The following is a 23,702-nucleotide window of genomic DNA, read 5'->3' on the forward strand; positions in this document are numbered from 1 at the left end:
GGGACAAGCATGTAAATGTGAGGTAGTGATGCGAGTATGTTTTTAAATATAATAAGCATCTACCTCAAGTTCATAGCAGGCATGCACAAAGCACTCAATGAAAGGTCTATGGTAGGCATAAGAAGCATTCACAACACCAAATAAAATGAAGTGTCTAAACACATGGGTCAAGTGCAAGACAATCCAAGCATAATGTGCATGGGGTGTAGTGAATATCGTGTGGCACTCAACACAATGGAAAGAGCAATTGTTTATCATGTGTGAGGCAATCAAGGCAAGCATGTAGCAATCAATGGGACATGGCATATGTGAAGTGATGACATTGTTGCAACCAAACATATGAGAGGAGCAAGTAATTCAAGAATTGGATGCAACACACAAGGCATATATATCATGATGCATGGAATGGTGAAAATGACAAGTCGAAACAAGATCTCTAACAAGTGTGCAATCAAGTGGTCCAAGATGAATAATAAGTCTGATGGTGCAAGCAACACAAGTAGTATGATCCGTCATATCCATGCTCAAGAAATATTTCACCTTGAAGGTGTGTCCTTGTGCATCCTTCACAATGCCGAAGTACAAGCAAGTGCGATGTAGAATCATCGTGGTAGGATGTGGTTCGCTCTCAAGATCTAGAATTGTCAACTCACGTGACGTGGAAGTCGACACAAAGTCCAAGTATCCTACACATGCACATAAAAAAACAAAGAACGTATGTGCATGGTAGATAAACACATCATCCATCATGATGGTTCACTTTTCTTGCACATAACCATTAGAAGCACAAGTACATGAACAATATGATGCAACAATGGCAATACTCATGGCACGAGGTATATGGTGCAAAGAAGGAAGGCAAGCATGCTTCACAAGAAATATGTCAAAATCTCCAAATATATGTGAGAATGCTATTGGGGAAATCTCATGAGCAAGATTATTATCATTGTTGCACTCAATACATGTCAAATCATCTAACATGAGAGAGGCAACACATGGAGATATATGACAGGAAGCAATAACAATCATGTCGTGCAAAGCATGTAGATGGTTGTCATCAACCACATGAAATGAACAAGTATGAATCATTGGTAATGCAACATAAGCAAGCATATCAATCATGTTGTGCAAACTAGTGGAGCGAAGATGCAACACACTAGAGGAAATCATGGCAATGATGTCATGTGAGTAAATAATTGGCATAGGCAATGCACATGACATATCGCAAGCATGAACACAAAGCAAGAACATAGTATAATCATAGGCATGGGGCACAAACCAACATGGAAATAAAAAGTTATATCTCCACCAAGCTTGCAAATACACATACAAGTACTAGAATCAATAATTATGTGTAATGCAAAGCATGGGTCACAAATGCATGGCAAAGGCATACGAATGAGCATATCATGCAAAGTGAACATGGCAAGATGGGCAAAGGATATATAATGGACAACAACCCATAGCCAAGTGAGGACCATGTAGAATAAATGTGCGAAGTCTTTCCACGAAGAGAGCGGTGGGAAAGGAAATCCATGGGATCCCAGTCATCATTGCTCCCTAGAGCTCGTTTTGCCAACTCATGGGATTGTGAGGTTGACAAGTATTCATGGGTACCTACACAACAAATACACAAACGAAAGAAATTGTGTGTGTGGTAAATGTACACATCATCCATCTCGATGTGTATGTGCACGTGTGAGTTAGCACAAGAAAAGTATTGCTCAAATAAATTTGATGCATGGTATAAGAACATGTCATCCATCATGAAAGAATAGTTTGATGTAGGGTAGAACCCTAATCGGCCGATCTTTCACAAAAGGAGCGGATCCCGCGATGAACACGAAGAAAACGAGGAGGGAAATGAGGGGAAAATCACAAGGGGAACACAAGAGAACACTCAAACCAACAAGAATAAGTCACACATGTGCTAGATCCTCGAGTACATAAGAGAAGATACATGATCCACGGACAACTAAGGATGATACAACGGTAGCCGGTCTTCTCCGTGAGGAGGTCTTGATGTTGTTCTCCGCGAGGAGGTCTTGAATCCAAAGGGATCTTCTCCGAAGAGGCCGCGGTCTCTCACGAGGAGTAGATCCAATGTGGATGAGCAATGTTCTATCTCTCAAATGAGCTAAACCAATGCAAACCCTAGCTAGAAGGAATAATAGGTCTATATATAGTCTTAGTGTAAAAGGGGGCGAGAAGGGGGTACATGGGTCGCCGCCCAACACATGGCAGCGCACAGGCGCCGCACGTCCGGGAGTCACTAGTCATCCGGAGGCTCGCGAGAGTCCAGACGTCTGGTGCATGTCGGATGTACGTAGATTCGGCTCGGGTGGACTTCTGTCGGACGTCTGGTCGGGGTCAGATGTCCGGAGCCTGGAGGTCATCGGTCGTCCATAGCTCTTCGGAAAACCATAGTTTTGGCTCGGGCATGGAAGTGTCGGTCGTCCGGAGAGGGTCGGACGTCCGGAGCCTGGAGGTCGTCGGACGTCCGGGGTTCATCGGTCGTCCGGAGCCTGGGGACTTCGAGCACTTCTTCTTCTTGCCCCGTGAACTTGGCATCCTCACCGTCTTGTCTGTTGAATGTAGTTGGTCCGTGGCCTTCCAACAAGCACCTAATCACACATAGGGTTTCCACTTGAGGTAGTAGCCAATAATCATGCATGGTAATTAGTAATTCGGAGAGGAGTGAGTTCACCTTAGTTTCGAGAGCTCTTGCATGTGCTCGTGTCATTGGCCCGCTAGTCACTTGGTGAGGCGATGGTAGGTCCATGGGGATGACCTTGGGATGCTCCGCATCATCTCCCCTCCCTTGGGGAAGATCCGTCCTCGGATCAAATTCTTCAACACCATGGTAGGGAGAGAGATCTTTGACATTGAAGATGTCGCTCACGAAGTACTTGTCTCGTGGAATGTCGATCTTGTAAGCGTTTTTGTTGTAGCGTGCAAGCACCTTGAAGGGTCCATCCGCTCGTGGTCGAAGCTTGGACTTGCGTTCTTGGGGAAAGCGGTCCTTGCGAAGTCGTAGCCACACGAGATCTCTAGTGTTGAATACCATCTGTTGCTTGTTGAAGTTGAGCTTGGTCACAAGGCGTTGAACTTGGCGCTCGATGGTGTTTCTTGTATCTTCATGAACCTTCTTGAGATGATTCACACGTGCACTTGCGTCCAAATTGATGCGCTCTTGGAGTGGTAGAGGGAGACTGTCCAATGGGGACAAAGGGTTGAATCCGTAGACGACCTTGAAGGGGGACTTGTCGGTTGTTCAGTGTCTTGCTCGGTTGTAGGCGAACTCGGTGATAGGTAGGCACTCCTCCCACTCCTTGATGTTCTACTTGATGAGTACTCAAAGTAGAGTGGAGAGTGTGCAGTTGATAACTTCCGTTTAGCCATCGGTTTGTGGATGATACACCGTGGAGAAGAGTAGCTTGATTCCGAGCTTGGCGCATAGGGTCTTCCAAAAGTAGCTAAGGAGCTTGACGTCGCGGTCCGAGACGATACTCTTTGGCACTCCATGTAGACGCAATATTTCCCTACAAAAGAGATTAGCAACATGTGAAGCATCGTCTATCTTGTTGCAAGGAATGAAATGTGCCATTTTTGAGAAATGGTCCACAACGACAAATACCGAATCCTTTCCATTTCTAGTCCTAGGCAAACCAAGTACAAAGTCCATGCTAATGTCTTCCCATGTTTGATATGGAATTGGTAGAGGCATATAAAGGCCATGGGACTGAGCTTTGGACTTAACTTTGCGACATGTAGAGCATTGGTTGGTGAAGCGGTTGATGTCGCGAAACATCTTGGGCCAAAAGTAGTTCTTCGAGAGCGTGGCGAACGTCTTGTCGTGTCCAAAATTTCCCATTAAGCCTCCTTCATGAGAGTGATGCAAAAGCAACAAACAAAGAGAAGACTCGGGGATGCAAAGCTTGTTAGCTCTCATAAGATATCCATCTTTGATGTAATAGCGTTCCCAAGAGGTATGCGCCAAACACTTGGCATAAGGAGTAGCAAAGGTAGGATCATTCTCATACAAGTCTTTTATATGCTCAAAGCCAATGACATCCAAATCAAGTTGAGTAACAAGCATACATATGCGGGAAAGGGAATCCGCCACAATGTTTTCTTTACCTTTAGTGTGCTTGATGACATAAGGAAAAGACTCAATAAATTCACTCCATTTAGCATGACAATTGTTCAACATGGTTTGGCCCTTAAGATACTTGTAACATCCCAAATTTTCAATTTGGAATGTTATACATTAGATCATCATGCATGTCATATTTTCTTGGATTTTGCCCGATCCTAGAAATTTCACGCAACTCAAGGACCCTCGGAGAGAGTTGGAGATTTCGTTATTTTCATATTTGAGTTTTCTCAAATTTTGAAAAGAGGATCATTTGATTTATTTTATTTTATCTTCGATTATTTTTCCGGTGTCAAAATATATGAGAGAGGGAATAATATGACTTTCCCAAATTTAGGAAAAATGAAGATTTAATGAATAAATCAAATTTTGGTTTTGCTGGAGTTTTCTTTGCTTTTTATTTCGATAGGGAAAAATGCGCGTTTTCAAAAAATTGCATTCTAGGTCCGGAGTAAAGTTCATTTTGTTCGGCTCATCTATAGGAGTCGGGGAAAATTTACTTTAGAATTTTTGGAGTTCGTTTAGATAGTTTTTCTTTTGTCTTTCTGCGCGCGAAACCGAAAAAAAAAGAAAGAGCCAGGCCAGCCGGGCCAAAGGCCCAGCCAGCCGGCCGCCTCCCCAGCCACGCGCGTGCCAGGCGAGGCAGCCAGCGCCCCAGGCCGCCGCCTCTCGCTCGAGCCGAGTCCCAGCGGGACTCTGGCCACCGTAGCCCCCCCTTTTCCTTGTTTTGTTTTCCTACTCTATTTCTTGTCCCCTACCCCAAGAAACCCCCTCCCCTCACCTATATAAATACCCCCACACCCCTCCCCCTCCAAAACATCAAATCAAAACCCCAAGCCCCTCTCCTCCTAAGCCGCAGCAAGCAGCAGCGTGCAGCCCCAAGCCGCCGCCTTAGCCGCGCCTACGCCGCCATAGCCGCCCCACCCCAAGCTCCTCACCCGCCGCCGCCGCCCTTAGCCGCCGCCGCCCGGAGCCCGCCTCCCGAGGTAGCCGCGCCGCGTCTCTCCTTTTCCCTCGGTTCGGTTTTTCTTATAAACCGTTCCGATTCTTTTCTTCTCTTCCGATTCATTTTCTTTCCGGTTCTTTTCTAAACCGTTCCGGTTTTCTAGATCGGTTTTCTGTTTTTTGTTTCGGTTTTCTTCCAAAACCCTAGATCGGTTTTCGTTCTCCTTTCGGACCGTTCGTCTCAACAAACGTGATCACCGATTGTTTCCCGTTTAATGAACGTCCGTTCGTTTAACCGTTCGTCTCTATCTTTTTGTCAGATTTATTCCGCGATCGTGATCTCAGATCCGATCTTCGTTCTAGTCTTTCTTCTCGCCTGTTTATCGGAATCAGCTGATTCAAGCACCTGGAGTTTCGTTTCGAAACCGCCGTTCCGTCTAATCAACTTAAACAAGTTTTTGACCCGGTAAAATTTGACCTAGTTTCAACTTGCTAGAGCCAAGTTGTTTTCTTCCGCCTTTTGTTTTCCGTTTCTTTGTTCGGTTCGTTCTTTCTTTGCAACCGGAGTTCTTAAGTTGAATTTCCTGGTTCATTCTCTTGTTCGAGTTTTACCTATGCATTAGATGAGTACTTATTGTATGCTTGTTGTTTGTCTGTGATAGATCACCCGGATTGCGCCGCTTGTTACTTCGAAACCCTAGGTCTCGCGGATCATCAGCAAGGCAAGTAACACTTTGATCATACCTTTTTCTACAACCCATGTTTTATTGCATTAGATCAATCCTCTCATATTGCATGATTAGGACTTAATTAAACTGTGGGATGGGAAGTAGATGAGGTAGTGCCTATCACCTGTATTATTATGAAACCTTTGGGAGTTACTTCTACATTTGCTTATTATGCCATGCTATGCTAGTAGACGTGGATTGGGTGAGTGATATCCATGACAGATGTGAGTATTATTAATTTTAATGGTTTATCTAAGGTGGCAACTTAAACACACATCTGGGTGGATTGAGGCACCTGATGTCTATCAGGACTTGTCTATTTTTTTTGGTCCACCACCCAGGCTCAAAGGGATCATAAGATCTTTCATGCTAGAAACTTCCGTGTGCAGCCACATGCTACTATGGGCTCTGGCATAGTTGACTAAGTTGTGCGAACTCTTACAGGGTGGACTAGCAGATGTAGGGGTTGTAGGTGGTACGGTCTACCCCACATGTAAGGTGCTAGTGCTTCTGAAAGACTATGTCTCGGTCATCCGTTTCTCAAACACCATGTAGTGCGAGAAAACAAACGGAGGCGATCGAGTCATGTGGGGAAAAGTGCGCAAACCTCTGCAGAGTGTACAAACTAATCATGATTAGCCCTGTCCCCGGTTATGGATAACTTGAGTATCTAGTACTTGAATATCATGTGAATCTCAACATGTTACTTCTAATTAATGTTGTTGGGTTTTAATTGTTCACTTAATTGGGATCGGAATGCTGTCAACCATTCTCGATGTTTAACTACCACCATGATAGTTAAACAAATTTATTCATTTGCAGTAGGGAAAAACTGGCTTTACGCAAAATTGTAACCATAGAGCTTTCCACCAGCCATATATGCATATAGTATAGCTGTTTTCATTCCATTACTCTCTATGTGTTACATTGCCAGCATATTCCATGTACTGGCCCGTTTTCGGGCTGCAACTTCTCATGTTGCAGACTTTTCAGACGACGAGTAAGGTGCTTTTAGGTCGTGGCCCTATACTCAGTGATGCCGTTGGAGTTGATGGACCCATTTATCTTCCAAGTCTTCCGCTGTTATCGTCACTAGATGGCCTTAAGCCATATTTATTGTAATAAGTTCTCTTTGAGACAACGATGTAATAAGTGTGTGATTGCCACTTTGCTATAAATCCTTCGATGTACTGTGTGGTGTCAGCATTACTGATCCAGGGATGACACCTGAGCACAGAGCACTTGATCCATTCGGGTCGGGTCACTACAGAGATGGTATCAGAGCACACGCTGACTGTAGGACACGACCACTAAGTTAAAGCCATATATCACCATTCTCTTCTCATTTTCTAAACTCCTCATCTTTTCTACTCTTTTAGTATGACGAACGCGAAGATTAAGTATGCTCAACCGGATGAAGGCACACCATTTGGATTTCACCTGAAGGAAGTCACCAAGTACCTGAACATTGGATTACTAAGCTTCATGGGAACTTTCAACGCCACTCTGCCTGAAGAGGAGCACTGGAAGATTCAAGCTCACGTTCCGGGAAGGACATTCGCACCAACCACGAAGCCCATAGATAGTGTTTTCAATGCACCAACCTAGAGTCTGGGAAGGAGCATGGCAGCTCATATCACCATAGGACGCATTGGAGAAGTTTACCAAGAAGACCTCAAGGACACTATCTACCAGATTTGCGGATGCCGAGATGAACAATGGGAGTTAGTCAGCACCAAGAAGGATAGATCCATTGCATCTTTCATCCAGGAGTTAAACCAGCACATTCGATGCCACGAGAACCAGATGTGCAATGATAGAGTTGAAGAATGCTAAGGCAAGGATCATCGAGCTAGAAGGAGAACTGAAGTCTACACGCAAGGACTACATGGACGAGATCGTAGCTCTAGCAAGACACAATGGCGATCTTAAGCAGGAGATTGAAGAACTCAAGAGGAAGTTAGCATCCACGGAGGAATACGAGTACGTCGCATGTCCGGACAACTACATCATCATCGACGACACCGATTCGGATCCAAGTGAACCCGACTTTGAAGACGAAGCTGGAGCAGATATCATGGAGTCTTCCACCGGTTCAAATTTCTAGATGACCACCAGATAGTAGTAGTATTTTCCCCATGTAAACACAATTGTTCGAGCACTTTTGCGATAGTTTTAGACCGATTGTAAGCCCTTGTTTGATTGAATGAAGTGATTTTGTGTGCATTTGCTCATGTGCATTGGGGTAGTGTTTTCCCTTTAGACCTCACTCTATCCTTATATCTCGTCTCTTCTAAACCCTCAGATGCCTCCAACCCAAGCCCTTAGGTCACCCATGTTAGTAACCTCGCCAGGAGTAGAGTATGTGGCAAGTTTATGGTGTGATCGGTTACCATTAAGGATTGGTAAATATGTGTTTCCCTCAGACCTAATAGTATTGGAATCTCAAGGATTGGATGTGATATTAGGCATGGATTGGTTATCAAAGTATAAAGGGAATATTGAGTGTGCTAGTAAGTCAATTTTGCTTACCACACTAGAAGGAAGAAGGATCAAGTATGTATCCCGGCATGTGCCAAACAGGACACAAGTAAACTGCCTAACAGGAGTTGTGCAAGAGGAAGTACCAGTGGTAAAGGATTTTCCAGATGTATTTCCTGAGGAATTGCCAGGCATGCCATCGGATAGAGACATTGACTTTTTGATTGAGTTATTGCTAGGTACAGGCCCAATATCGAAGCGACCATACCGGATGCCAGCAAAGGATTTGGTGGAAATTAAGAATCAGATTAAGGAGTTATTGGATAAAGGTTGCATTCACCCAAGTTCTTCGCCTTGGGGATCACCGTACTTCTAGTGGAAAAGAAGGATGGATCATTAAGGATGGTTGTAGATTATCGGGGATTGAATGAAGTAACCATCAAGAATAAGTACCCATTGCCAATGATCAACGATCTGTTTGATCGGTTGCAAGGAGCTAAAGTGTTTTCCAAGATTGATTTGCAATCAGGGTACCATCAATTGAAGATTCGAGAGAAGGACATACCTAAGACAGCATTCACCACAAGATATGGATTGTATGAGTATACCGTTATGTCATTTGGATTGACTAACGCACCTGCCTATTTTATGAACCTGATGAACAAAGTGTTTATGGAGTTTTTGGATAAGTTCGTCGTAGTGTTCATTGATGACATCCTGGTTTATTCAAAGAATGAAGAGGAGCATAAGGAACATTTGCGTTTGGTTTTGGAGAAACTAAGGGAACATCAGTTATATGCCAAATTCAGCAAATGCGAGTTTTGGTTAAAGGAAGTTGGATTCCTCGGACACGTTATATCCGGAGAAGGTATAGCAGTTGACCCCACTAAGGTTGAGACCGTAACCGAATGGGAAGCACCAACAACAGTTGGAGAGATCCGGAGTTTTCTTGGACTCGCAGGATACTACCGGAGATTTATTGAGAATTTCTCAAAGATTGCGAAGCCTATGACGGAGTTGTTGAAGAAGGATACTAAGTTCAAACGGACTGAGGAGTGTGAGGCTAGTTTCCAGGAGTTGAAGAAACGTTTGGTCACCTCACCAGTATTGATTTTGCTAGATCAGACCAAGGAGTATGAGGTGTATTGCGACGCTTCACGTCGAGGACTTGGAGCAGTGCTTATGCAGGAAGGGAGAGTTGTTTTGTATGTTTCACGACAACTGAAGCCTCATGAGTTGAATTATGCCATGCATCATTTGGAGTTAGCAGCCGTAGTGCATGCATTGAAAACGTGGAGACATTTCCTCATTGGAAATCATTGTGAGGTGTACACGGATCACAAGAGTTTGAAGTACATTTTCACACAGAAGGAGTTGAACCTCAGACAAAGGAGATGGTTGGAGCTCATCAAGGATTATGACATGCGATTACATTACCATCCTGGAAAAGCTAATGTAGTAGCTGACGCATTGAGCCATAAGAGCCATGTCAACACCCTAGTGACGGGGAAAATACCCAAGGAGTTAGCAGAAAACCTTCGTGAGCTATGTTTGGAAATAGTTCCGAGAGGCTATGTAGCAACATTGGAGATTCAGTCAACATTGATGGATAGAATCAAAGAAGCTCAGAAAGCTGACAAAGGGATTGCCGCTATAAAGGAGAAACTGAGCAAAGGAAAAGCTAAAGGATTTCGCGAGGATGAGCACGACACCCTATGGTTTGAAGACCGTGTTTACGTGCCCAATGACCCGGAGATCAGGAAGTTGATTTTGCAAGAGGCACATGATTCACCGTATTCGATTCACCCAGGGAATACCAAGATGTATTTGGATTTGAAGGAAACATTCTGGTGGACCGGAATGAAGAAGGATATTGCAGCTTATGTAGCAGTTTGTGACGTATGTCAGAGAGTAAAGGCAGAGCATCAGAAGCCAGCAGGATTGTTACAACCATTGCCGATACCCGAATGGAAGTGGGATAAGATAGGCATGGATTTTATCACAGGACTACCCAGGACGAAAGCAGGCTATGACTCGATATGGGTAGTAGTTGATCGTTTGACAAAGGTAGCACATTTTATTCCAATTAAGACCACTTACACCAGTGCTAAGTTGGCAAATATATACATGACTAGGATCATTTGTTTGCATGGAGTTACGAGGAGTATCGTATCAGATAGAGGAAGCCAATTTACTTCAAAGTTTTGGAATCAGTTGCATGAAACTTTAGGAACCAGACTAGAGTTCAGCACAGCTTTTCATATGCAGACAGATGGACAGACCGAGAGAGTCAATCAGATTTTGGAGGATATGCTGAGACCTTGTGCACTAGATTATGGATCTAGTTGGGACGATAACTTGCCGTATGCGGAGTTTTCTTATAACAATAGTTACCAAACCAGTTTGAAGATGGCACCTTTCAAAGCTTTATACGGAAGGAGGTGCAAGACACCGTTGTCATGGGACGAAGTTGGAGACCATCAATTCTTTGGACCAGATTTGATTAAGGAGTCTGAACGGAAAGTTAAGTTGATTCGCGATAGGATCAAGGTAGCCCAGTCCAGGAAGAAGAGCTACACATATTCTAAACGCAAGGAGACAGTTTACGAAACCGGAGACAGAGTTTATCTCCAAGTATCCCCACTTCGAGGAGTTAAGCGCTTTGGAGTTAAGGGAAAGTTAGCACCGAGTTTCGTTGGACCGTATAAGATCTTGCAACGTATGGGAGAAGTCTCTTATAAGTTGGAATTACCAGAGGGACTGTCAGGAGTTCATGATGTATTCATGTTTCTCAGCTGAAGAAATGTCACGCCGAGATGGCAGAAGTACCGCTACGAGATACCATGCCACTCGAAGCGATTCAGTTGAAGGACGACTTAACGTATGAGGAGAACTAGTCAAGATTCTCGATTATGCCAGCAGAGTTACCCGCAGCAAGGTTATCAAGTTTTGCAAAGTTTAGTGGAACCACCACTCATAGGATGAAGCCACATGGGAGAGAGAAGAAGATTTGCTCAAGGACCACCCTCACCTATTTTCTAGCCAACCCGAATCTCGAGGGCGAGATTCATCTTAAGGGGGGTAGGTTTGTAACATCCCAAATTTTCAATTTGGAATGTTATACATTAGATCATCATGCATGTCATATTTTCTTGCATTTTGCCCGATCCTAGAAATTTCACGCAACTCAAGGACCCTTGGAGAGAGTTGGAGATTTCGTTATGTTCATATTTGAGTTTTCTCAAATTTTGAAAAGAGGATCATTTGATTTATTTTATTTTATCTTCAATTATTTTTCTGGTGTCAAAATATATGAGAGAGGGAATAATATGACTTTCCCAAATTTAGGAAAAATGAAGATTTAATGAATAAATCAAATTTTGGTTTTGCCGGAGTTTTTTTGCTTTTTATTTGGATAGGGAAAAATGCGCGTTTTCAAAAAATTGCATTCTAGGTCCGGAGTAAAGTTCATTTTGTTCGGCTCATTTTTAGGAGTCGGGGAAAATTTACTTTAGAATTTTTGGAGTTCGTTTAGATAGTTTTTCTATTGTCTTTCTGCGCGCGAAACCGAAAAAAAAGAAAGAGCCAGGCCAGCCGGTCCAAAGGCCCAGCCAGCCGGCCGCCTCCCCAGCCACGCGCGCGCCAGGCGCCAGGCGAGGCAGCCAGCGCCCCAGGCCGACGCCTCTCGCTCGAGCCGAGTCCCAGCGGGACTCTGGCCACCGTAGCCCCCCCTTTTCCTTGTTTTGTTTTCCTACTCTATTTCTTGTCCCCTACCCCAAGAAACCCCCTCCCCTCACCTATATAAATACCCCCACACCCCTCCCCCTCCAAAACATCAAATCAAAACCCCAAGCCCCTCTCCTCCTAAGCCGCAGCAAGCAGCAGCGCGCAGCCCCAAGCCGCCACCTTAGCCGCGCCACCGCCGCCATAGCCGCCCCACCCCAAGCTCCTCACCCGCCGCCGCCGCCCTTAGCCACCGCCGCCCGGAGCCCACCTCCCGAGGTAGCCGCGCCGCGTCTCTCCTTTTCCCTCGGTTCGGATTTTCTTATAAACCGTTCCGATTCTTTTCTTCTCTTCCGATTCGTTTTCTTTCCGGTTCTTTTCTAAACCGTTCCAGTTTCTAGGTCGGTTTTCCGTTTTTTGTTTCGGTTTTCTTCCAAAACCCTAGATCGGTTTTCGTTCTTCTTTCGGACCGTTCGTCTCAACGAACGTGATCACCGATTGTTTCCCGGTTAATGGACATCCGTTCGTTTAACCGTTCGTCTCTTTCTTTTCGTTGGATTTATTCCGCGATCGTGATTTCAGATCCGATCTTCGTTCTAGTCTTTCTTCTCGTTCGTTTATCGGAATCAGGTGATTCAAGTGCCTAGAGTTTCATTTCGAAACCGCCGTTCCGTCTAATCAACTTAAACAAGTTTTTGCCCCGGTAAAATTTGACCTAGTTTCAACTTGCTAGAACCAAGTTGTTTTCTTTCGCCTTTTGTTTTCCGTTTCTTTGTTCGGTTCGTTCTTTCTTTGCAACCGGAGTTCTTAAGTTGAATTTCCTGGTTCGTTCTCTTGTTCAAGTTTTACATGTGCATTAGATGAGTACTTATTGTATGCTTGTTGTTTGTCTGCGATAGATCACCCGGATTGCGCCGCTTGTTACTTCGAAACCCTAGGTCTCGCGGATCATCACCAAGGCAAGTAACACTTTGATCATACCTTTTTCTACAACCCATGTTTTATTGCATTAGATCAATCCTCTCACATTGCATGATTAGGACCTAATTAAACTATGGGATGGGAAGTAGATGAGGTAGTGCCTATCACCTGTATTATTATGAAACCTTTGGGAGTTACTTCTATGTTTGCTTATTATGCCATGCTATGCTAGTAGACGTAGATTGGGTGAGTGATATCCATGACAGATGTGAGTATTATTAATTTTAATGGTTTATCTAAGGTGGCAACTTAAACACACATCTGGGTGGATTGAGGCACCTGATGTCTATCAGGACTTGCCTGTTTTTTTTGGTCCGCCACCCAGGCTCAAAGGGATCAAAAGATCTTTCATGCTAGAAACTTCCGTGTGCAGCCACATGCTACTATGGGCTCTGGCATAGTTGACTAAGTTGTGCGAACTCTTACGGGGTGGACTAGCAGATGTAGGGGTTGTAGGTGGTACGGTCTACCCCACATGTAAGGTGCTAGTGCTTCTGAAAGACTATGTCTCGGTCATCCGTTTCTCAAACACCATGTAGTGCGACAAAACAAACGGAGGCGATCGAGTCATGTGGGGAAAAGTGCGCAAACCTCTGCAGAGTGTACAAACTAATCATGATTAGCCGTGTCCCCGGTTATGGACAACTTGAGTATCTAGTACTTGAATATCATGTGAATCTCAACATGTTACTTCTAATTAATGTTGTTGGGTTTTAATTGTTCACTTAATTGGGATCGGAATGATGTCAACCATTCTCGATGTTTAACAACCACCATGATAGTTAAACAAAATTTATTCCTTTGCAGTAGGGAAAAACTGGCTTTACGCAAAATTGTAACCATAGAGCTTTCCACCAGCCATATATGCATATAGTATAGTTGTTTTCATTCCATTACTCTCTATGTGTTACATTGCCAGCATATTCCATGTGCTGACCCATTTTCGGGCTGCAACTTCTCATGTTGCAGACTTTTCAGACGACGAGTAAGGTGCTTTTAGGTCGTGGCCCTATACTCAGTGATGCCGTTGGAGTTGATGGACCCATTTATCTTCCAAGTCTTCCGTTGTTATCGTCACTAGATGGCCTTAAGCCATATTTATTGTAATAAGTTCTCTTTGAGACAACGATGTAATAAGTGTGTGATTGCCACTCTGCTATAAATCCTTCGATGTACTGTGTGGTGTCAGCATTACTGATCCAGGGATGACACCTGAGCACAAAGCACTTGATCCATTCGGGTCGGGTCGCTACAATACTTGAGCGTTTCATCATCGGTATGAATGATAAACTCATGAGGGCGAAGATAGTGTTCCCATTCATGCAAAACGCGGACTAAAGCATATAGCTCTTTGTCATAGATGGGGTAATTGAGTTGCGCGCCGGAGAGTTTCTCACTAAAGTAAGCTATGGGGCGCTTCTCTTGCGTTAACACACCTCCTATGCCATTACCACTAGCATCACAATGAATCTCAAAGGGTTTGTCAAAGTTGGGTAATTCAAGCACGGGAGCATGAGTAAGTAAATTCTTAAACTCATTGAAAGCGGTATCTTGGGATGGTCCCCAAGCAAAAGGCGCATTCTTCTTGCTCAAAGCAAGAAAAGGCGAAGCAATGGTGCTAAAATCTTTCACAAAGCAACGATAGAAACCCGCAAGGCTAAGAAAGCTACGCACTTGTTGCAAATTGGTTGGTTATGGCCATGTCTTAATAGCATTGATCTTGGACTCATCAACATGAACACCCTTAGAAGAAACAACAAAACCCAAGAAAACAAGCTTGTCAATGCCAAAAAGGCATTTCACCATATTAGCATAGAGATGCTCTTTTCAAAGAGTTTGCAAAACGGTCCGGACATGGGCGACATGCTCTTTGAGAGACTTGCTAAAAACAAGGATATCATCGAAGTAGACGACAACAAACACACCAATGTAAGGGCGAAGGACATGATTCATAAGACGCATAAAAGTACTCGGTGCTTCCTATAGACCCATAGGCATGACTAACCACTCGTACAAGCCAAACTTGGTTCTGAAAGCGGTTTTCCATTCATCACCCTCTTGTATGCGAATTTGATAGTAAGCACTCTTAAGATCAATTTTGGAAAATATAGTGGCACCACTAAGTTCATCAAGCATATCGTCAAGGCGAGGAATGGGATACCTGTAACGAATGGTGATAGCATTGATAGGTCTACAATCGGAGCACATGCGAAAGCTACCGTCTCGTTTTGGCATAAGAATGACCGGGATGGCACAAGGGCTCAAACTTTCACGCACATGCCCATGGTCTATGAGATGCTTTACTTGCCTTTGTATTTCTTTGGTTTCTTTGGGGTTGACGTGGTAGGGAGCTTTGTTCGGAAGTGGTGCTCCGGGGATGAGGTCAATGCGGTGCTCAGTGCCTCGTGGGGGAGGTAGTCTCGGAGGTAGCTCGTCAGGGAAAACATCGTGAAATTCCTGCAAAAGAGAAGACAACACTAGAGGAAGGGTGTGAGAAGTGTTAGTTTGTGGTGCATTGTCCTTACACACGAGGATGTAGTGTAGGACACTAGATGGGTTCTCACACACTCCTCTGATCTCACTTTTGGTGGAAAATAGGACTAAGTTCTTCTTTTAGCTCATCATGGAGGTGTTCGATTTGGGCTTGCAGCTCTCGCTCTCTTTTTGGTGGCTCGCTTTCTCACTATTATCTCCATGATGGGTGGCTTGCTCGTCGGCGATCACTTGGCTTGCCAACATTGGACGAAGGACGTACTCCTTGCCCTTCATCTTGAAGATGTAGTGGTTCGTTCGGCCATTGTGGATGACTCCTCTATCAAATTGCCATGGGTGTCCAAGGAGAAGGTGGCAAACAGTCATTGGAACGACGATCTAAGGTGTCTTCGTAGGCACCAATTTTGAAGGATACTTGTACTCGATGCTCGACTTGGATAGTGCCAGAGACACTAAGCCATTGCACTTTGTATGGATGTGGGTGCTTCGTCTTGGGCAATTGGAGCTTGGGGAGAAGTTCTTCACTTGAGAGATTATGACAACTCCCTCCATCGATGATGACCTTGACGGATTGTCCATTGATGCCGGCCTTGGTGTGGAATATGTGGCATCTTTGGTCTTCTTCTTGGTGATGTTGGAGAGTCAAGACTTTGGAGACAACAAGAGCAGTAGTTGAATCCTCATCGCAAAAGACTTGTTCCTCTTCATCGTTCACTTGCCGGTGCATGGCGACTTGCTCAAGAGGATCCATTTATCCTTCACTCATCGAGTCGTAGGAACCATCGTTGTTGAGGATCATGGTCCGCTTGTTGGTGCACTCATAGGACTTGTGGCCTCGGCCTCCACATGTGAGACATTTGAAGGAACTCATCTTGACGGTCTCATCGGTGGGGGTTGTGGATGATGAAGCTCTTGGCTTGAAGTTGCCCGTAGTAGGAGGATGACTTGGAGTTGATGAAGCTTTCTTGAAACTTGACTTGTCGATGTTGCTTGTAGAAGGCTTGGTATACGGTGTTGGAGTCGTTGAAGCTTGTGTGTTGGAGAAGCCGTATGACTTGGATGAGAACTTGGCATACTTGTAATCATCTTGCACTTGGCGCTCCGCTTTGGTAGCTTGATGCACTAGCTCGATGAGGTTCGAGTATGGTTGGAAGTCGGCGATATTCTTGATAGGATGGTTGAGTCCATTCAAGAAACGTGCCATAGTTTGCTCATCATCTTCCGTGACATTGGCTCTTATCATGGCAATCTCCATCTCCTTATAGTACTTCTCCACGCTCTTGGTTACTTGCTTGAGTAGTTGAAGTTTCTTGAAGAGGTCGCGGTGTAGTAGGTAGGCACAAAGCCTGCTCTCATGACATCCATCATTTACGCCCAAGTAGTGATGGGTGGTTCACCTCTTGCCTCTCGGTGCTCGATGACTTGTTCCCACCAAATGAGGACATAGTTTTGGAACTCAAGGGATGCCATCGCGGTCTTCTTCTCTTCTTCATAGTTGTGCAAATGAAAGATTTTCTCGACCTTCAATGCCCATGATAGGTACTCTTCGGGATCGTTGCTTCCGCTGAACTTGGGCATGGTGAACTTGATCTTTTCCATAGCATTGCTCTTCATTATGTTGGGGTCGAGGATGATGACGTCCATGTTGTTGATGATTGTCAAGCTTGTGTCGCTCTTGGTGAGGAGGGTTGTCAACCTCATGTTGCTCTTGTCGTGGAGGATTTCCATTGTCATCATGCTCTTGATGAACTTGATGTTCTTGGCGAGCTTGTGGAGGAGCTTGTCGATCTTGAGGAGGAACTTGAGGAACTTGACGATGCATGCGATCTTGAAATATTCGTTCATGAATTTCTTCGCGAAGTGCTTCTTCTTGTTCACGAGCTTGTCGGCCTCAGTTGGCTACGGCTCGACTTGAATCTTGGAGGGCTTGTTGCGCCTCAAGTGCTTGAGCTTCACGGAGTTGTTGTTCTTGGCGTTGTGCCTCGGCATCTTGTGCAACTTGGTGTAGACGCGCTCGCTCTTCCTCTTCATGTTGGCGTTGTCGTTGCCGTTCTCGTGCTAGCGTAAAAGCCTCTTGGGTTTGACATCATCGGTGCTCTTGAGAGTCGGAGTCGCGTAGAGGATTGAGGCTTGCTTGACGATCATTATGCGCGGCACAGCGTATAGTGTTTGATGTCGGTGTACTTGAGCCGGAGAGGGTGAAGTCGGAGTGGCGGCTTGAACGGCTCCTTCTTGAAGTGGAAGACGAGCGGTTGAGCAACAAAGCGTGAATCTCGTCCATCCTTGCGTCATTCTCTTGCTTGTGATCGTCGAGCTTGTGGTCTAAGTAGTCCCTTGTACGTTGCTCGGAGAGTCTCAAGTCGGTGGCGAGGTTGTCGATGCGTTCACTCATTGCTTGTTGCTCTTGATGCAAAGCACGTTGTGCACCAAAGAGGTGACTCTTGGTGGCGTAGGAGTTCATGTCGTCGTCATTCTCAATGAAGAGTCGGTTGGTAGAGGTACTTGGCATATCCATCATTCCAAGATACACAATGTGAATGGTAGAAAGAGAAGAACGAATACCAAATGTACCTTGACCGAAGTTGAAAGTGGATCGATGATCACTCCAATGTAGGACAAGGAAATAGCACAATACTAGCTCTTGTCGGTTTCTCACACCTACACAAGTAAAAGCTTATGGTGGAGCTTGGTTAGGATGGTGGCACAAAATTTGATGCAATTGTTAGTGAGCCTCAATAATATTGGTAAAAATTCACAAGATTGTAATGCAACAAGTAGACCATGCAATATAAGGTACAAGGAAACACACACGCAAAAAGATAAGTGGGATCGTGCAACCAAGGATGAGCCAAAATGTGGAATCCACAAAAATGCTCTTGTTGCACAACACTAGAGAGACGCTAGCAGGATTGCACAATAGGCGGATACAAAGAACTTGTGCACAACCTACGTAGCAAAAATGCAACGGCTCCTATCCCAAGTATGCTCTATGCAAGGTGTTTCTATGCGATGGTCCAAGATGATCGAGTATTACAATCTTAATGTTGTATGATGCTATGGTTCTTGCTTAAAAGCTCTTTGATTATCTTTCCCTTTTGCTTAAAAGCTTGTTTGGCTCTTTGATGTTTGAGGTCTTTTCTCATGCAATGCTTGACGAACCAAGATAGCAATTGTGTATGCGATGACAACTTTGTGACACAAGAGATGATACCAATATATGCAACAATGATGTATGTATGCTATGGGAAGTATGATCACTAATGTGCACAAGTCTCGTTGCCGGCATCAATGGCTAGTCTCGATGGGTAAGAAACGCAAAGGTGTAAGGCTATAATGGCTATCAATGTAATGGCAAGAATGATGTATCACTATACCAAGACAAGGTTACCGTTTTTGCGGACGGAATGGTGTCAAAATGGTGGCACGAATACCAAGATGTAGTCGAGGTGGTCGTTGTTGATGACGCGTCCGTGGCAAAGATGAGCGGCGGTGATGTTGATGTCGAACCGTACCTAGATATCTGAAACACAAAAGGATACGGAACCACAACTCAAATTCTCAAAGCTCGAAGTGGCAACACGTTTCGTAGTGCGAAACGAGTAAGCAATGGTGGTGGTATGCGTAAGTGGTGATGGGGTATAGGTGGTAGAAGTGCGTATGCGGCAAAGTGGGGCGGCGGTGGTGACTAAAACTGAAAAAATTCCGTTTCGTCAGTGTGGGTCGGACGTCCGGGCTGGGCCGGTCATCCGGTCGTCGGACGTCCGGTAAGGGTTGGACGTCCGGTGCCTGGGGGCCACTCGGGCACGGGAAGAACTGCTAGGGTTCGTGATGGAGATGTGGGAAATCGTCGAATCCGGAGGATTTTGTGGATGGAAAGGGTGGAGACAAGGGGGAAAAGCTAGATCCACTCAAAACAAAGCAAATCCACGGATCCAAACCAACAAAATTTCAACACACCAACAAATCACAAAAAAATTGGGGGGTATTTTTGTGGGGAATTTTTGAATTTGGGACAAATACAACAAAACTAGGCTAGCAACACAACGGACAGGCTCCGAAATCATGATCAACATGGCTCTATATACCAAGATGAAATAGGGTAGAACCCTAATCGGCCGATCTTTCACGAAAGGAGAGGATCCCGCGATGAACACGAAGAACACGAGGAGGGAAACGAGGGAAAATCACAAGGGGAACACAAGAGAACACTCAAACCAACAAGAATAAGTCACACATGTGCTAGATCCTTGAGTACATAAGAGAAGATACACGATCCACTGACAACTAAGGACGGTACAAGGGTAGCCGGTCTTCTTTGTGAGGAGGTCTTGATGTTCTTCTCCGTGAGGAGGTCCTGAATCCAAAGGGATAATCTGCGAAGAGGTCGCGGTCTCTCACGAGGAGTAGATCCGATGTGGATGAGCAATGCTCTATCTCTCAAATGAGCTAAACCAATGCTAACCCTAGCTAGAAGGAATATGAGGTCTATATATAGTCTTAGTGTAAAAGGGGGCGAAAAGGGGGTACATGGGCCGCGACCCAACACATGGCAGCACACAGGTGCCGGACGTCCGGGAGTCACCGGTCGTCCGGAGGCTCGCGAGGGTCCGGACGTCCGGTGCCTATCGGACGTCCGTAGATTCGGCTCAGGTGGACTTCGGTCGGACGTCCGGTCGGGGTCGGACGTCCGGAGCCTGGAGGTCGTCGGTCGTCCGTAGCTCTTCAGATATCCGTAGTTTTGGCTCGGGTATGGAAGTGTCGGTCGTCCGGAGAGAGCCGGACGTCCGGAGCCTGGAGGTCGTCGGACGTCCGGGGTTCGTTGATCGTCCGGAGCCTGGGGACTTCGAGCAGTTCTTCTTCTTGTCCCGTGAACTTGGCGTCCTCACCGTCTTGTCCGTTGAATGTAGTTGGTCCGTGGCCTTCCTCCAAGCACCTGATCACACATAGGGTTTCCGCTTGAGGTAGTAGCCAATTCTCATGCATGGTAAGTGGTAGTTCGGAGAGGAGTGAGTTCACCTTAGCTTCGAGAGCTCTTGCACGTGCTCATGTCATTGGTCCGCTGGTCACTTGGTGAGGCGATGGTAGGTCCATGGGGATGACCTTGGGATGCTCCACATCATAGTTATTGTGTATAACACGATGGGGACACAAATTGAGAATCCAAGTATATGGCACATCAGTAGCATGTTTATTCATGGGAAGCATATTGTGCACACAAGTACTAGAATCATGCAATGGATAGGATGAATCAAAATCTCCTAACATGTATGAGGAAACTATGCAGGTCTCCTCATGAGCAATAGCGGGAATATCATATGGAGAAAATGGACAACATCCAAAACAATGCATATCCGAAGCTAGGTAGTCATGGCATGTCATATGAGATAAATGATGCAAAGGGAGCATATTAATATCATCGCAAGAAAAACAAATGCCAATAACCATGGGCTTGTCATCTATGCCATAAGTGCAAATTGGGTTTATTTTAATGGCATGTGCATAGGTACTATGAAGAGATTGCAAATATGACATATGATTGATCTCATGCATAGCATATGACAAGTCAAGAGGATTCTCAAACATGATGTGACCTAAAGAATTATCACAAGAAATCCTATGTAACATGGCATCACAACTAATAGACTCCACATGAGAATCATCATACTCATCGTAAATGGACAAGAAATCATCACATGAGGAAGTCGCACTAGCATGAATCATGGTACTAGGTGGATCAACATCATGCAAGCAATCAATGTCAAGAATGTCCACTAGTGGGACTAGAGCATCACCTTCACCTATGTTACCTTTTCCATTCCACTCAAGTGGTGTAGGTGAGGTGGGAAAGTCCAAATGGTGGTCATCATCATCAACTTGACGGAACCATGTGGGGGTGCATCATATTACACCATGGCCATCGTCTTGTCCAAAGGAAGGACAAAGTCATCATGTGTCGGCGTGTCATCATATATGGGACCTAGAACCAAATGAGAAGACACACTAGAGGTAGAGGTCAAGTTGTTAGAAATGCAAATGGCCTCATGAGACCTATCGACTATCTCACTCTCTATATGTGGTGGTTCACTCACTCCCTCAAGGTAGGTCCACTCAAAGTCACATATGGTGGAGTCACTCATCTCACTCAAGTGGTGGGGGTTGTGGCTCTCCTCACATGGGAATTGTGGCAACACATCATATATGGGTCTCAATATGGTGGCAAAAGTCACTCAAGTCATCATACATCGCCGTGGTCGAAGAGAAAATCCCATGCTCAACCATCTTGTTGTCGTCGCCGTGGATGAAGGCCGAAGATGGCACGTCATCACTCTTGCCTCCTAAGATGGAAGCATCATACTTGCTCATCACCATGTCGCTCGCCTCCAAAGCATGTTCCTTGATTGACTCCATAGTCGTAGTCGTCGCCGCACCGTCTTGAAAAAGAGTAGAAGTAGACTCGGCACCATCAATGCCACAAAGAAGGATGGCGGTGAAGTCGAACTTGGGAGCATCGTCTTGGAGCTCGTCAGGCCTGTACATCTTGGTGATACTATCCTCATGCTCGCTGTCATAGATCTTGGTCACCGTGAAGTGTGCTTGGGGTGGAGAAGCCTTGGCCTTCATTAGTTCTTGTTCCGCCTTGAGATCACCAATGTAGTTGTCGCCGAGGGACTTGTAGTTCTCGAGGAAGATAGTCTTGGAGATGTCATTGTTCAATCCCATCATGAAGTAGAACTTCATCGAAATGGGGTCGTCCATGCCGGCTCGTCGCAAGGCAATCTTCATATCCTTGAAGTCTTGTTGATGGACTTGGATCCTTGGGTGGTGTTCTCCAATTGGCATAGAAGTTGTTCCATGTAGGTTGGAGGCACAAACTCTCGCCGCAAAGCTCTCTTCGTCTTGGGCCAACTCATGTCGTAGCTCTCCGAAGGTGTGTGAAGCCACCATGTGGATGCATAGTCATGGAAGTTCGTTGTGGCATGCTTCACTTGATCTTCGGGGGGGGGGGGCTTGATGTAGCTTCAGGTAGTCGTCCATTAGGCGCTCCCACTCGAGATACTCCTCGGGTTCTTGAGTCCCATAGAAAGGAATCTTATGGTCGGTGTCGAGGTCGTAGTAGCTCGTGGAAGTCGCGGACTTGAGCTTGGGGAGATTCTCTTGAGCGTAGTCTTGAGGTGCTTGTTGGCGAAGATGTTGTATGTCCGTAAGCGAAGATGCATTGAATTCGTGTGGCAAAGATGCCAAGGGAGATGGTGAAGTCGTTGAGTGGTTGTTGGTGTTGAGCTCTTGACCTTCACGTTCTTGTTGGTGATGGTGTCGATGCCGATGTGACCTTGTCGGAGATGGTAGCTCAGAAGCATGTGTACTTGAGCGTCTTCTCGAAGATGATGAAGATCTCTTGTAAGACTTGATGAGGGCTTTCATCTCATCCATTTGAGCTTGCATCTTGGCGTCAGTAGAGTTATTCGTGGCATCGAACTCGTCGTTGTTGTTGTAGATCGAAGGTGAAATGCCTTGCCTAACCATCACAAGTCTCGAGTACAGGTGAGTAGGAAATGAGATAAACAATACCAAGTTACCTTTTCCCAAAGTTGAGGATGTATCCCGTTTCACTCAATGTGAGATGAAAGAATAGTGGAATTGGTACCGGACTTGTTCACTCACACCTACAAACTAAAGGTTATGGAGTAGCTCGGTGAGGATAGTGGCACAAAAATTTAATGTGAAATGTTAGCAGGAGTCAATGATGTTGAAAGAGATTCACAAATTCGCAAGTGAAACAAGTAGACCAATAGCAATGAATGGCACACGGAAACACACACACGGATAGATAAATGGGCTCGTGCAACCAAGAAATGAGCTCAAACTGTGGAATCCACGGAAAATGCTCTTGTTGCACAACTCTAGAGAGACGCTAGCACGTTTGCTCAATAGGCGGATATGACACTTGTGCACAACCTATAAGATGCAAAATGTATCAACTTTCTATCCTAAGTATGCTATGTATGATGTTCCGGTGGTATGATCCAAGATGATCGGATATGAAAATCTTATATGTGACGAGGTATGATGCTATGGCTATTGCTTACAAGCTTCTTTGCTCTTTCTATTTTTATTTGCTTAAAAGCTTATTCTTTTTTTCTATATGGCCACAATGTGAAATGCACAAACCTAGATAGCAATTGGGTATATACGGG

Source organism: Triticum aestivum, chromosome 4A (assembly GCF_018294505.1).
Source record: "Triticum aestivum cultivar Chinese Spring chromosome 4A, IWGSC CS RefSeq v2.1, whole genome shotgun sequence".
Classification (NCBI taxonomy): domain Eukaryota; kingdom Viridiplantae; phylum Streptophyta; class Magnoliopsida; order Poales; family Poaceae; genus Triticum; species Triticum aestivum.